A 13,758-nucleotide genomic window follows, 5' to 3' on the forward strand; every position below is an offset into this window, starting at 1 on the left:
GCAGTTAATAATAGACAGTAAATACGCCTGTTCACATGTGAATGCAAATATTTATATAGTGTGGAAAATTAGCCCCATGAGAAGGGCTGCACAGGGGCCCACATCGCACAAGTTCTACTTAAATCCTATTTTGATGGCTTGAGAGGGACCTGCCCTATCTATAGGGCTGAATTTCACTCATAAAGAACAGCCATCCCCAAACATTCATGCAAACTAAAACCTTTTCATGTGAATGTTTCCAAGAGCAAATACTGTGGGGTTATGAATATAGACTGAATGACTCTGTTTTGGCTTTCTTGCTGAGCACCCTCAATACCCACTGACTCCTAAAGATGTTGAAGGCGCTTGAAGCCTTGCAGAACAGGACCCTCAGTGACTTAATAGCAGTGCACTGCACGGCTCCATTGGAAGTGCAGCACTGGAATAGTTATGAGGTATCAAAAGACCTTTCAGAGGCTCAGTTCACATGCCCTCAAAGTCTGGAGACATATACAAAACTTATCTCAACCTTACAAAGTTCTATTAATCTTTAGTCCTCCACCCCATTTATCTCTCATTCTACCCCCTGCCTGCCACAGACTTTCCCACGCCCAGATCCTCCAAAGTACTTAGGGGCCAATGGGAGTTAGGCACCTAAATCCCTTGAAGGCTCTGGACCTCAGTTCCTCTCACCCTTCATAATCCTTAATTCTTTTTCCTCAGGATCCTCTGGCTCTCATTCTTAGTGACATCCCACCTTAAACTCCCCTGCATATGAAGATCCTTGTGCGATTCCATAAGTCCAGCAACATATCTGCTTGTGGGGTGAAACTGGTATTTTCAAGGTCTGTCTGGGTGGGGAATATTGTAAGAAGAACCCCTTGGAGCATTTCTGCTCTGGAATGAACTACGAGCAGAGGCTTGTAAAAATAATAAATAATCAAGTTAATTAAACTTTTCTGAATTAAAAAAAAAAGATTTGTCCTGGTTGCCAATTTTGGGAATTTTCAGACCTTATTTTATCTCAACCCATTTTCCCTTCATCCCTAGTAACAGGGTTAAATAAATTCCTCAAGATACCAGTCATAGTGAAAATGTTTAAAGAAAATGTCATGTCCTTCCTATACAGTAATGTCTATAGCTGTCTTGCACATCATTCATCAGTAAGATCAAGTAAACACTAGATGGCATGATGACTGTTTTACACTGAGATGCAAAGGACAGTATTAAGCCATTGAAGGGGCATGATTGCTGTTATTTGTATAGAACATTAGGTGTTTTTACAAGGAGACTCGGAGTCAAGGTCCCTGCCTCCAAGGGTTTACAGTCTGAATGAGATTACAGATGAATCAAAATGCTTTTAAAAATAAGTTTTCTACGTTCCCAAACATTAAGAACCACGCTGGCATAGGGGTCTGAGTTCTGGCCTCCTCTTTTGGGTGTGTAACTTTGTGTATTCTCAGAAACCATAGGATAGAGCTTACAAACTCTGACTCTGAAGATATCTGCACAGAAACCATAGAACTTACAAAGTCTGACTCAGAAGATATCCATGTCTGTTCAGCTCATGCAGGGATTTTACTGGGACTTGGGTTGACCTGTACACCAGCCCCACCTTAACTTTATCTCAGGACTCACAAGCTGAATGAGCACACATACCTACACTTCAGGTCCGATTTAAACAACATAGTCACACCACTTCCCTAACAATCCCTTCTTGAGTCATACCCAGCGGGAACCACCTATACCAGAACCACTCCTGCAGTGTGATTTAGCAACCTCCTAGTTATGCATGCAAAGGCAGAGGATCGTGGATGGCCAATGTTTAGTTAACCACTAACCATGCATTTAACAACCCAAATTGAAGAACAGGATCCTTAACCAACACCAGGTCCCCCAACAGGATAACAGGTCAGACCGAGGGCATATAGACAAAATGTCTTATTCCAGACACGTGCTTTACTCAACTTCTTTTCTTGCCTTGTCACCCATTGCCCAAAAGTACAGGGACTGAGTACACGAAGCGCATGTCACCAATCCTCTCCCCAACTCCCAGAGCACAGCAACACTGTTCTACCTCCTCAGTCACCCTAAATCGGTCTGTCAAGAGCTGCAGCCGAGCACAAGAAAGGACTTCTGCGGGAAAGGAACAAAGTCCAACTTCCTCAGTTCTAAACCCCAAAAAGAAACTCTCCTCCCACCCTTCCGTACCCCCTGGCCTCAGGTCTTCACACATGCTACGACCTTTCCCGTGAACCGTACACTGTCTTTCTATGACCCTGTTGTTCCATATAGGACACAGAAATATCCCTTCTCCTCACTTCAGCCACCAAGGTTGGGGGAAGATAGGTTCCCCAGTTTCTCCAACTTGTGGGACTCTGCCTTTGCCTTCTACCCCTGCTGCCTTGGTGTGTAGATTTTAATGTCCACTACGATCATACACCCACCAGTTTATACTCATTAACAGATCCCATGGTCTAGTCCAATATATTTAACTCACATTTCCAACTCTCAGACATATTAAAATGAAAAATTTAGTCCAAATAACACAGTAAAATTTGAGAGTAGATAAGAAGGATGCATGTTTTCATACGGAAAGAGCTAAATGAAATGGCTCAGGTACTTTAGGCAAACAGGAATGCAAATAATTTGAAGTTACATGAAATGTCAGATCTTGTTTCCACCCTCACCCCTCAAAAAAATGAAAACAATTTTGCAGGAATGTACAGGTTGCTGGGATGTACACGTTGCTGAAAAGCCATCCACATATAAATCCCTAGGGAAACATTCCTTGCCAGCTTCCATTCTCCACTGCAAAAAGGACCTACACTCTGTTTTTATTTTAGTATTGTTCCAGAGGGAAAAATGCTGGATTAATTCTGGTAGAACACAGATCAATGTATATGCCTTTATTCAAAATCTCTCACTATACTGAATACTGAGTGACTGATTTTTCATTGCTGCAGCTAGGCAGAATTGGATTGGAAAAAGGTGACATTTGTAAATGAATCCAAGTAGGAAATGATTCAGCAGTTCCAAGGAAAGAAGCCAATTGTGAAAGACCATTTGCAATAGAGTACAGTTCTATATTTGGAATCCTCAAGCCACCCTTTTGTTTTATGAGCTTCTAATCTTTCTATTTTAACTCTTGGTGTTTTCCCTTACCATAGGAAGAATTGTGATCATGTGCTGGATTCTTCTAAAGCAGTTGGGCAGATTTTAAGTTGCAGCGTTCTAAAAGGGCTTATCCTCCAACGTAACTGTGACAGTGCAAAGTTCCACTGAAGTCAGTAGGATTGCACAAGGATGCAAAAGTCTCTTTTAGCAGAGTGCACTGCAGGATCAGAGCCTGCATAAAGCAAATAACCAGCAATGCTGCTATCACTTTGATGACTTGAGTTTCAACTCACAGCGTACTCATTCGCTCAAGTTAGTGACGTGGCTATTGGAGTTGTATAGTCACATTTTCTAACAATCTGGTTAACAGCATGTCTGAACATTTTATGCCCTTTGGTAACCACCAGAAATTCAATTTAGGGAACAGCATAATTAGGAAAGAGCTCAAACAAAGGGATTCCCTTACTTTTTTGCCAGTATATTTTGTCCCCATGAATTCTGAGTTTGATTAAATGAGCTGTGGCTTTCTCTGGCTTCAGCCATGATCCTGTGTACACGTAGGCAGTTGCTTAATGCTCAGCACATGGTTAGTCCTATTAAAGTCATTGCCATACGTGCGTGGATGTTGAAGGAGTGGGGCCCTAATTAAGGAAAGGAAATCATCCACGTTATTCAAATGCCTCCTTACGGTCCAATTGCCTGGTCACAGCTCCAGAAATTCCTACATATTTTGTGAAGAAATTAAATTAAAATGAAAATTTAAGCTCATTTCAGAATTTTCATTTTGAACATTAAACATCTGTCTGGCAGAGGCTACAGTTTTCACATAGGAAAGGCTACCAAAAAATCAGATACTATTTAAACTTCATTTTTTCTGGTTTCATTTCCTCCCCAGTTTCCAGGCTGCTCTGTGGCAAGCTGATGACACCACCACATGGTGCAAAAAACTGAAGCTGCCTTTTGATACTCTACTTGAACGGAGGTTTATGATAGTTTTTCTCAAATAGAATTACACTGTGACAATCTATGAAGAGAATCCCATATGCTGTTGGCATTAATATTAAGTAGTTCCAGGTCTTCTCTCTGACATCTGCAAATTGCTGCTGGCTTCTCTGTTGTCATTAAATGGTCCCAAATCTCCTTTCTGTCATCTTAAAATTGCTACCAGCATTTTTTTCCTTTATATTGCTTCTGGCTTGCCATAAGAAGAATACATCATTCTATTTTTGCAATGTGATAGTAATTTAGAGTGGCACTGCAATTTTAATTAATGGCTTGTGATTGAAGTATGAAGCTCGGAAATCCATTATTTCAATTGTATGGGGGCGCTGCTGGCTTCCTACTGTGCCATAAACACCCAAGTTTCCACTATTTGAATCATAGGTTTCTTTGTGAGCCACTTAGACATCGACCCTGGCAATTTACATAAGAGGTAGAGAGGGACACATTAACATTTATTAAGAAGCACAATTTTGTTCAAGTTACAGTGGAGAAGTCTACCATAGAAGTCGTTCTATTGCCCTCTGAGCTTCATTTTCACAACTCTGATGTTAGCGATATTCTGTCCGTCATGTGATCTGACTGACAACTTCATAAAGTACATTTTAATAACTTTTATATGCTCTGCCAGTCCATCTTATCTCCTGATTTGATGGGGAAAGTATCTTTACAAACTTTTTCAGGATCATTGCAAACAGTGGGCATGCCTCCCTAGGGGGACACAGAGGAAGGTTCAGGGGGGGCATGCAGAGGGGCCTGAGCAAGCTCCCACGGGGGTGGGGAGGGAACATCACCCAGCCGCAGCTCCACTCCGCCCCCTGTTCCACCCCGAGGCCAGCTCCGCCCCCAAATCCAGCTCCAGACGCAGCTCCCTGCTGCCCCCTGATGCATCCCAGCCCAGCTCTGCCCTCACTCCCTCCCTGCCCCCCAGACCAGCTCCGCCTCCTGTCCCAGCTCCTCCCTCACCCTCCGTTCTGCCCCCAGGTCCGCCGTCAGCCCAAGCTCCTCTGCTGAGCCACCTGTGCAGTAGCGGAGGCGGGGCACGGGCAGACTCCATTACTGGCGACGGGGGGGGCCTGACAGGAAAAGTCTGGGCACCGCCTCTCTAAGGGGCATAGTCTGCCTGCTAGTGGGCACGACTAGTCCTCCCGCCAGCTAGCGCGTGTACACGGAGAGAGAGAGCGAGAGCGTGTGCAGGCAGCAAGATGGACTAGCCAAAGACGCCCACTGATTCTCTTGGGAGTGGCAACGAAGGGCGTTGAGCCCCGACACTGAAATGCCTTGCCAGTAGAAAGGCTTTCACACCATACCCAAAGCCCAAACAGCTCCAAGCAATATGGGCAGGATTGTACGCATCGTTTTGGACATTCTTTGGGTGAAAGGCGCCAAATATCGATCATCAAAGGATAAGTGACAGTTTATCAGTGAGGTTATTCCCAGAAGAAGAACATATCAAATGTAGCCTTTGAAAGTTAGGGTGACCCTACATCTTCATAGTTAGGGTGACCCTACATCCCATTTAGGTGACCATACATCCCTGTTCTCCTGGCTTTTTTGGCAAAACTGGACAACTGATCAGTTGGCAAAAGCACACGGGACAAATGCCCAGTTTTGCTAGGGGGGGCATAGAAGAACGTTGGGGGGCGAGTGGTGACATTTGGGGGAGAGGGACAGGATCCTGGCTGATGTCTCCGTTATGCCCTGCCCTGCCCCTGCCAATCAGAGAGTGATCAGGTGTCATGTGCTCACTCTGCAGCCCAATTAGAGGACAGTGTGGTCAGGGCCCTCATTCAAATTCTTCTCCAGCGGGGCTATGGAGCTGTGACTAGTGGGCCCCAGGTCCTCCCGGGCAACCTGGCGGGTAAGTGCCCAACTGGGTCCCACAGCATCCGCTTGCGCTGGGGCACCAAGTGTGGCAGAGCCCCTGCCGCAGCCCCCTTAACGGTCCCTGGAGCCCCCACCCCAGCCTCATGTCTTCCCCATCCACCGTCCTTTGGGGATGTCCCCCTGCCGCCTTAGCCGGCTTCTTTCCTTCCCCAGTCTGCCTCCAGGTGCCCTCTTCTGCCACATTCTGCTAGGGGCGCCATTAAGGGAGGGTGCTGGTGGGCACCTGGCCCTCCCTGAGTTTCGTACCACTGGCCAGGAATGACCCCGTCCTCCGCTCCTCTCCCCCCACCCAGTCACCAGCCAGGAATTGCTCCCCCCATACCAAAATCTGAAATGGCAGCCCTGTATCCTGGTCTTCCTCCACCTTCCCAGGCTGCTCTCTGGAGTGTCCTTGGGCCCTCCCACTACCTAGAGCCTTCTGCCTGCTCCTCTGCTATTCCAACCCCCAAAGGGACATCACATTGCTAACTGGTTCATGGTCCAGTAGCTTCACCTCCTGGCTCCAAGTCCAAAAGTACTCACGCTTGCACACTGACACCCTGCTTTCCTGCCCAGATCCCAGACCATACCCATTGCTCTTCCCCCCTGCCCCCATCTCTGCTACTTGGCTCAACTGGGGACACAGAGGAACATTCGCACGGGCATGGGGAATGAGCAGCAATGCCAGGCAGCTCGGGCCAGCTCCACATATCCCATTTTCAGTTTAAGGAAATATGGCCGGCCTACTTTTAGTTTTTGTAAGGTTTCTCAACAAAAAACAAAAAGTATGTGTGATTAATGCTCAAAGGGAATTGCAATTGGTTTATATGATTATGTATTATTTGTATGGCAGTAGCACCTACAGACCGCATGTGGGAATCGGAGCCCCATTGTGCTAGAAATCATAAACAAATACAATACAAAGATTGTTTTCAAACCAAAATTTTACTTGTTATGTTATGTTATGAATTGTTATAACCTGGATGGGAAAATATTTCTAGGCTCTAAAAAGCTACTTTGGAGGTGGTGGGGAAGGAACAAACAAACAACCCCCCCTCGCCCCCAATATTTCTCTGTTTCCCACAAGTTACCATTCAGCTATATCCAGTTTTCATGATACACCTATAGGGCCACAAACTCAGCTATTATAAATCATCTGAAAATTCAATGTTAGAAACATACAAATGGCCATATGGGTCAGACCAATGCACCATCTAGACCTGTGTCTGGTCTTCTGACACTGGCCAGTGCCAGATGCTTCAGAAGGTGTGAACAAAACCGGGTAATTACTGAGTGATCCATCCCCTGTCATCCAGTCCCAGCTTCTGGCTGTCACATATTTAGGGATGCCCAGAGCATGGGGTTGCTTCCCTGAATATCTTGGCTAATAGCTATTGATGAACCTGTCCTCCATGAATTTATCTAGTTCTTTTTTGAACCTAGTTAGATTTTTGGCCTTCACAGCATTTCCTGACACTGAGTTCTACAGGTTGACTGTATGTTGAGTGAAGAAATACTTCCTTTTGTTTGTTGTAAACCTACTGCCTGTTAATTTCATTGGGTGACCCTGGGATGTATTTTGGCTGAGATTGTTAATGCCACCCATGAAAGGGTAGGTTATCAGCATTTCTTAAACCCACAATGGTTAAGTGCCTGCAAAGAAACAATCTTTCGATGGTGGCAACCTTATTAATTCTCACTCTGCCTCCCATCTTTCCCCTTGAGAATGATTATTGAGAAGGTAAGAGTAAGGCAACTTTGAAGTCATGTAAAATTTTCAGATCTTTTCAGCCTGGTGTTTAGTCTAGCTGAGCCCCAGATACTGCACTGGTTTTACTGTTCAGTTGTCTACTCATAGCAGAGGACAAAGGTTAGGTGTACACTCTGATTCTTGCAGTGTAGGCAATGGTACCAAAAACTTCTGACAGCAGTGTTTAGTTGAATTGCTAGCTGTCCACAGCTATCACCTGGCTCAGCTTTTTTCATTTCCACCATCCCACAAAGTGGTTAGGGACAACTGCTCATCTGTCCCAAGCCATTTCTTGTGCCAGGAGCTGAAAGGGTCTGTTTTGTCACCCTTCCTGTTCAGGTGAATGCAATGCAAATCAGTAAGATGACTTAGGCTGCTATGCCACCCGAATGCAGATGATGCACAACTTCACCTCAGTTGCATCAGACTCAGGTGGTAAGATCTGTTTGCGGTACAATTGTCTGGCTGAAATGGAAAAGTAGATGACAGTGAGGTGTCTAAAGCGCATCCTGGCTACTGAGTTGAAGGAATGAGCTTGCTGTCAGCGGAGGAGGAATTTTAGCTGCACTATTAGGAGTGTTTGCTCAAGCAAGAAACTCACAATTCTGAGTGTTTTGGGCCCTCCAGCTCCTCAAGTCACAGGTTGTATCAATGTCCAAAGCCACTTTTTTCCACCTTCATCTGGTTAGACGTTTGCCATATTAACCACAGCAGACACAACACACTAGTTCTTCAACTACAGCACAGTTTTCCATTTGTTTCTGACTGCAGTCTTAGGCAATTCTAAATTGAGCTCTAAGGCCTTTGAGGGTTGAAATCCAGCAATCTGACAGACTCATTAACCCTGTGAGCTGCCACAACATTTAAATTAATCTCGACACTTATGCTAAAATAACTGAATTTAATCATCTAGCTGCTGATGGTAGGGCATTCTCAGTGGAGGGCCCTGTATTCCAGAATTCATTTCTCCAACTAGACCGTGTTTGCTGACCATTAGGGTGCAAGACAAGGCTCCTCTCTTTTCTCAGATTGTCACATGAGAGTGGCTTGTTGTAGCTTGTTGTGGGGCTTGCTTAGTAGTATCCACAATACATTTTCTATTTAATGGAGATCTCTGATATCATCCATTATGAAAGGCTCTATGTATGCTGCAGCTAGAGGGAGCTTTAGCCATATCTCCTTGATTACCATAGCAAGCAGCACACCCTCAATTGACTGAGAAGGTAGGTAGGTTCTTTCATGGACTGTAAGATCAATAGACCAGGCACCAGATTTGTAGCTGGTGTAAACTGGCATAGCTGCTTTGACTTACATGGCACCAATTTACACCCAGCAGAAAATGGTAATGAGGTCCAATACTTCCCCATCCCAGTTGGGCTGGAATAGAAATGCTTAAACCTTTTTCCGCAGTATTTCCATTATGATCATATCCAGCTGAGGTGAAACAAGGGCATGTGATCATTTTATAAGGTGGCAATCAAACTGTTTATAACCTCCAAGGGAGGTCAAAACTGACCAGTAGTCCGAATTTCCTGTTGGTTTCTCTCATAAATAATCTATTTATTATCTTTCATTTATTTGATTTTTACACTCATTCCATAAACATAAGCACCTCGCCTTTGCCCTTGATGTTCTCAGACCCATTTTAAAAATACAGTTATATAAATAAACTGCCCAACATAATATTAACATATATCACAACCTAGCAACTGGAAACATTCTCTCAGTGAGGTCCTTCCAAACCTTCCCAACTATGGAAAACAAAATGGGCCTTGTAGCATGTCCTGAAAGTCAATTAAATAGGATTACTTCAGACAGGGAAGAGGTGAGGAGTCTGCGCATGGAGTACCAAAACTGTGGGGCCTTCACAGAAAACATCCTGCCAACTGCTCCCTTTCACTTTTTCAACTGGGCCTCCAGCCTAAGCACCCGTGCCAATCTCAACTGGGAAATATGGCACAGAGAGAAAGGTGGTCTTTGAGGTAATTTGATCTCAAGGCATTGAGAGCTTTATAGGTCAAAAACCAACAACTTAAATTCTACCTGGTTCTTAATAGGAAGTCAGTGCACATCCAAAAGCCCGGCTCTTTTGTGGTTCCAGTAAAACATACCCTATAACAAAAGAGCTACCAGGTTCCACACCAGCTTACATTTTCAGGTAGATTAGAGCTGGTCTGAACATTTTAGACTAAATGCTGATTCAGAGTTATCTGTGATGAAAAACTCTGCTCTGAATGAGGCCAAGCAGGGACTTGAAACTATGTCTCCCACATCCCAGATTTCTCTTCCAACAAAATGACCAGAGATCCCTGTACCCAAATTATCTTCTTGAATTGTAAAGCTCAGCAACGACCATTTCAACATAATTCCATTTTTACAAACACTTTAGAAAGGTTTTGGCTTTGTCCCACCTCAGGTGGAATGAAAACAAGTTTCAGAACTTCTGAAAGTTGCTGTGAAGTGGAATTGTCATCCTCCACACTGCTCTATTAGAGATGTAGCTCTATCAAGGAACAAAAGCAAAATGAACAAAATACAGTTTCTGAAACCCTTCCTGGGTGCAGAACTTTTCCAATGTGGTATCAAGAAGGACTCCATTTCCCCTGCAGATCCCTCCCCCCCCCCTCCAGGAACTCGTTTTTGTTCATTTGAATTCATTTAAAATGTTAATAGGTGGCTGCCAATTTTTTAGACTTGAACTCACTTTTTGAAGTCACTGCAGCTAAGGATGGTTTTGCTCATCCAAGTCAGTTCTGCATACTGCTGCCAGTTGCTTTGCTGCTCCTATCACCCATAACTTCATCTTCAGTGAAGCGAAATGGACAAGGAAAAGTGCTACAGTTTCCAATGGCACGAAGCTGACAAAGAGCGGAACAGCATTAGGCAGCAAAGACATGAAAAATGTGTTCTGTCTGGAGCAATCACTTTACAAAACCATAAATCCAAAAAAACTGTGATCGATCATTCTTTTCCAGTAAAACTCTTTCTGAAGGTTGTCAGTATCAGAAAAGTTATTCTATCCTTGGCTCAGAGATGTATTTGTTAACATTTCCAGATGCTGAATTTGCCATAATTTTTGGCAATTGAAAAAAACAAAGCACAGAAATCAAAACTGGGCAAAAACATAAAAATCCAAGATTTTATCCTATGGGATATAGTCTGTAGGTTTTGACTCAAACCCAGCTCTAGACTCTACTGAAAGTTTTCACCATTTGGAATGGGACAATGGTGATGGTTTGGGTTTTACCAGACTTATGGGGCTTTTTTTAACTTAAAGTTTTTGCTTCATGAAACCAACTTCTGCTCATTTTGCCCTCAATTTAAATTAATGTTTTTTTCCATGAGGAAGTTTTTTAAGTTGTGGGCCAGAGCCTCCCTGGTGAATATTAGTGTAGTGCAATCAAGTCAATGGAGCTACATCAGTTTACAGCAATAGAACATCTGGCCTCTACTTTAACTAAATGGAAGCCTGTGCTATGCAAACAACAAAAGATTTTCATTTGAAAGTAATGGTTCAGACCTGACAAGCCTTTAATATGAGACAAGTGTATTTGGCATTCTGCAGTGGAGACCAGAGGAGAGGTAGGTGGCATAAATTTCACAAAAGATCAAGTATTCAGGCTTTGTAATGATGGACTGTGAAGCCAATTCAATTAAAGCAACCCCCCAGCTGCTCCCTTGTGGCCAATATTTTATTCTACGAACATTAATACCAGCCACATCTTAACTGCATCAATAGCTGAGAGTGCTGGGCCACAGAATCCCTATAAACATGGTTCTATGGCATGGCTTCCTCCCGTTGTGACTTTCCATGCCAGTCTAGGTAGGGCAGATACTCTGTGTGGGTGCTGTTCTTGAAGAACAGACTGTGCCAGGACTAAATGGTGCAAAGGGCTTTGTGCTGGCCCCCTCAAACTACACATGAATTTCACCCTGGGATGAACTGATAATTTTGTAACAGCAACATATGATGACTGATAAATGTACAACAATGGTGGTGTTACACCAGAATTTGACATTCCTGCATGTTACCCTAGAATTCGACAGTTCTGCAGTCAGCCATCTTGTGTGTTCAGCCACTGCCAGCTGAAAACCAAACATCACATAGCTAGGAAAATCTTCAGCCCTGAGAAGCAAGGCCAAATAACTGCATATTTGTCGTTTTGCTATCAGAATGGGTGGTTGGGACAAGACGTGAAGGTTCCATGAAAATAGAAGGAATGTCTGGACAATTATCTTGGTTTTAGATGCCTCTAACATGTAAATGCATTGTTGTTATGATTAGAACTGTTTTGATAAGAGATAATGAGTAGTTTTGTTGAAAGTAGGAGAATTAGTGACCCATTAGAAGTCATTATAGGTTATGTTCTTTGTTTGAGATTAGCTATAAGAGATTAGGTGAAAGAATTTGCTTTGGAGCAGTCTGAGGAAGCTTTCTTTGGGCAAGGATCTGATAGCTAAGCTCCCCACCCACTAGACAGAAAGAGGGCCCCCCTGAAACCTGGTCACTGATCCCTTGAAACCATTTCTTGAATTTAGTTAAATATAAACATTTTGAAATGCTTTAAACCTACCCTGTGTGTGTGTATACGCGCACACTAAAGATCTAATAAAAGAGTACTTTTAGGTGAAAGCATTTTTGCTTGTGCCAATTATTTATCAGACAGATGAGCTGTGTCCCCATTGATTTATTCCTGACACTGTCTGGAGAGAAACAATAAAGTTACCACTACTTTGGGTTCTGAAAACCCTGAGTAACAGTGGGAAGAGATGTGGGGAAATATATTGTTTATAAATTGAAATACGGGGAAAATACCCATGAGAAAATTAAGAACTAGCACAGTGGTGGCAATGAATGTTATCATAAGATATGGTCTTCTGCCACTAAATGAATACTAAGGCCTTTCATTTTCAAAGCCAGGGTCTGAAGCTGTAACAACATTACCATGATGTCATTTTGACAATAATTAGTGAATGCAGTAAAGTTACATAATTTTATCTGATAGATGTGGTGCAGTAGAATGACAGTTCCTCATTGGAACATTATTGCCTGTTCACCCCATAAAAATATTTGTTACACACTCTGGGGTGATAGAGAATCAAAGTTTCATAAGCTCCCCAGACTCCCTTCAAATACAAAATAATTAAGAGGAGCTGTTGGCTATTGCATCCTTTTGAGGACTTTCTTATCCTGATACTTTGACAACATGAAGATACAAATAGTCCGAGTTCATACCAGGCAAGTCAGCAATGGATGTTATCTTTACATTAAGATTGCTTGTGGAAAAATATAGAGCAGAGAGGAAAACCTGCACATAGCATTCATTGATCTTGAGAAAGCTTATGACCATTATTCTGATAAAAGTCATCTGATAGTGTCTGAGAATGAAACCGATACCTGAAGACTATGTCAAACTTGTACAAAGGTGCTGTTACTGCAGTTAGAAGGCTATGGCGAGAAACTAAATGGTTTGCAGTAAGAGTCAGAGTACATCAAGACTTGACACTAAACCCCTTTGAGTTCACGTTGGTGCTTGATGCACTTACAGAAAACATCCAGAGAGTGGCATCCTGATGCATGGGGTTTTTTTGCAGATAATGTAGTGTTTGTAGGGGACAGCAAAGAGGAAGTGGAAGGTTTAAAGAGATGGAGATGCATACTTGAAAGAAATGGCATAAAAATCAGCAGAAATAAAACAGAGTATATGTAGATAGTGTAGATTCAATTATACCTTGCAGGAAGATAATGGGACTGTAAGTCTGCAGGGACCAGAGCAGTCAGCCACTACTACCAAAACATACAGACTCTTCGTACATAGGTTCAATAATACAGGATAATGGTGAACTCAACTATGAACTTATAAGCAGAACAAGAAAGGCATGGACTAAATGGAAAGAAGTGAACAGAGTGATCTGTGATAAGCATTTGCCTATCAAATTGAAAAGTAAGATCTACAAGACAGTAATTAGGCCTTCACTTTTGTATGGCTCTTCAGGGTTGCCAATGCTTGAGTCTCCAGGAATTAAATACAAATCTTCAGGAGACT

The sequence above is a fragment of the Lepidochelys olivacea genome (assembly GCF_965140295.1).
Source record: "Lepidochelys olivacea isolate rLepOli2 genome assembly, chromosome: 2".
NCBI lineage: Eukaryota > Metazoa > Chordata > Testudines > Cheloniidae > Lepidochelys > Lepidochelys olivacea.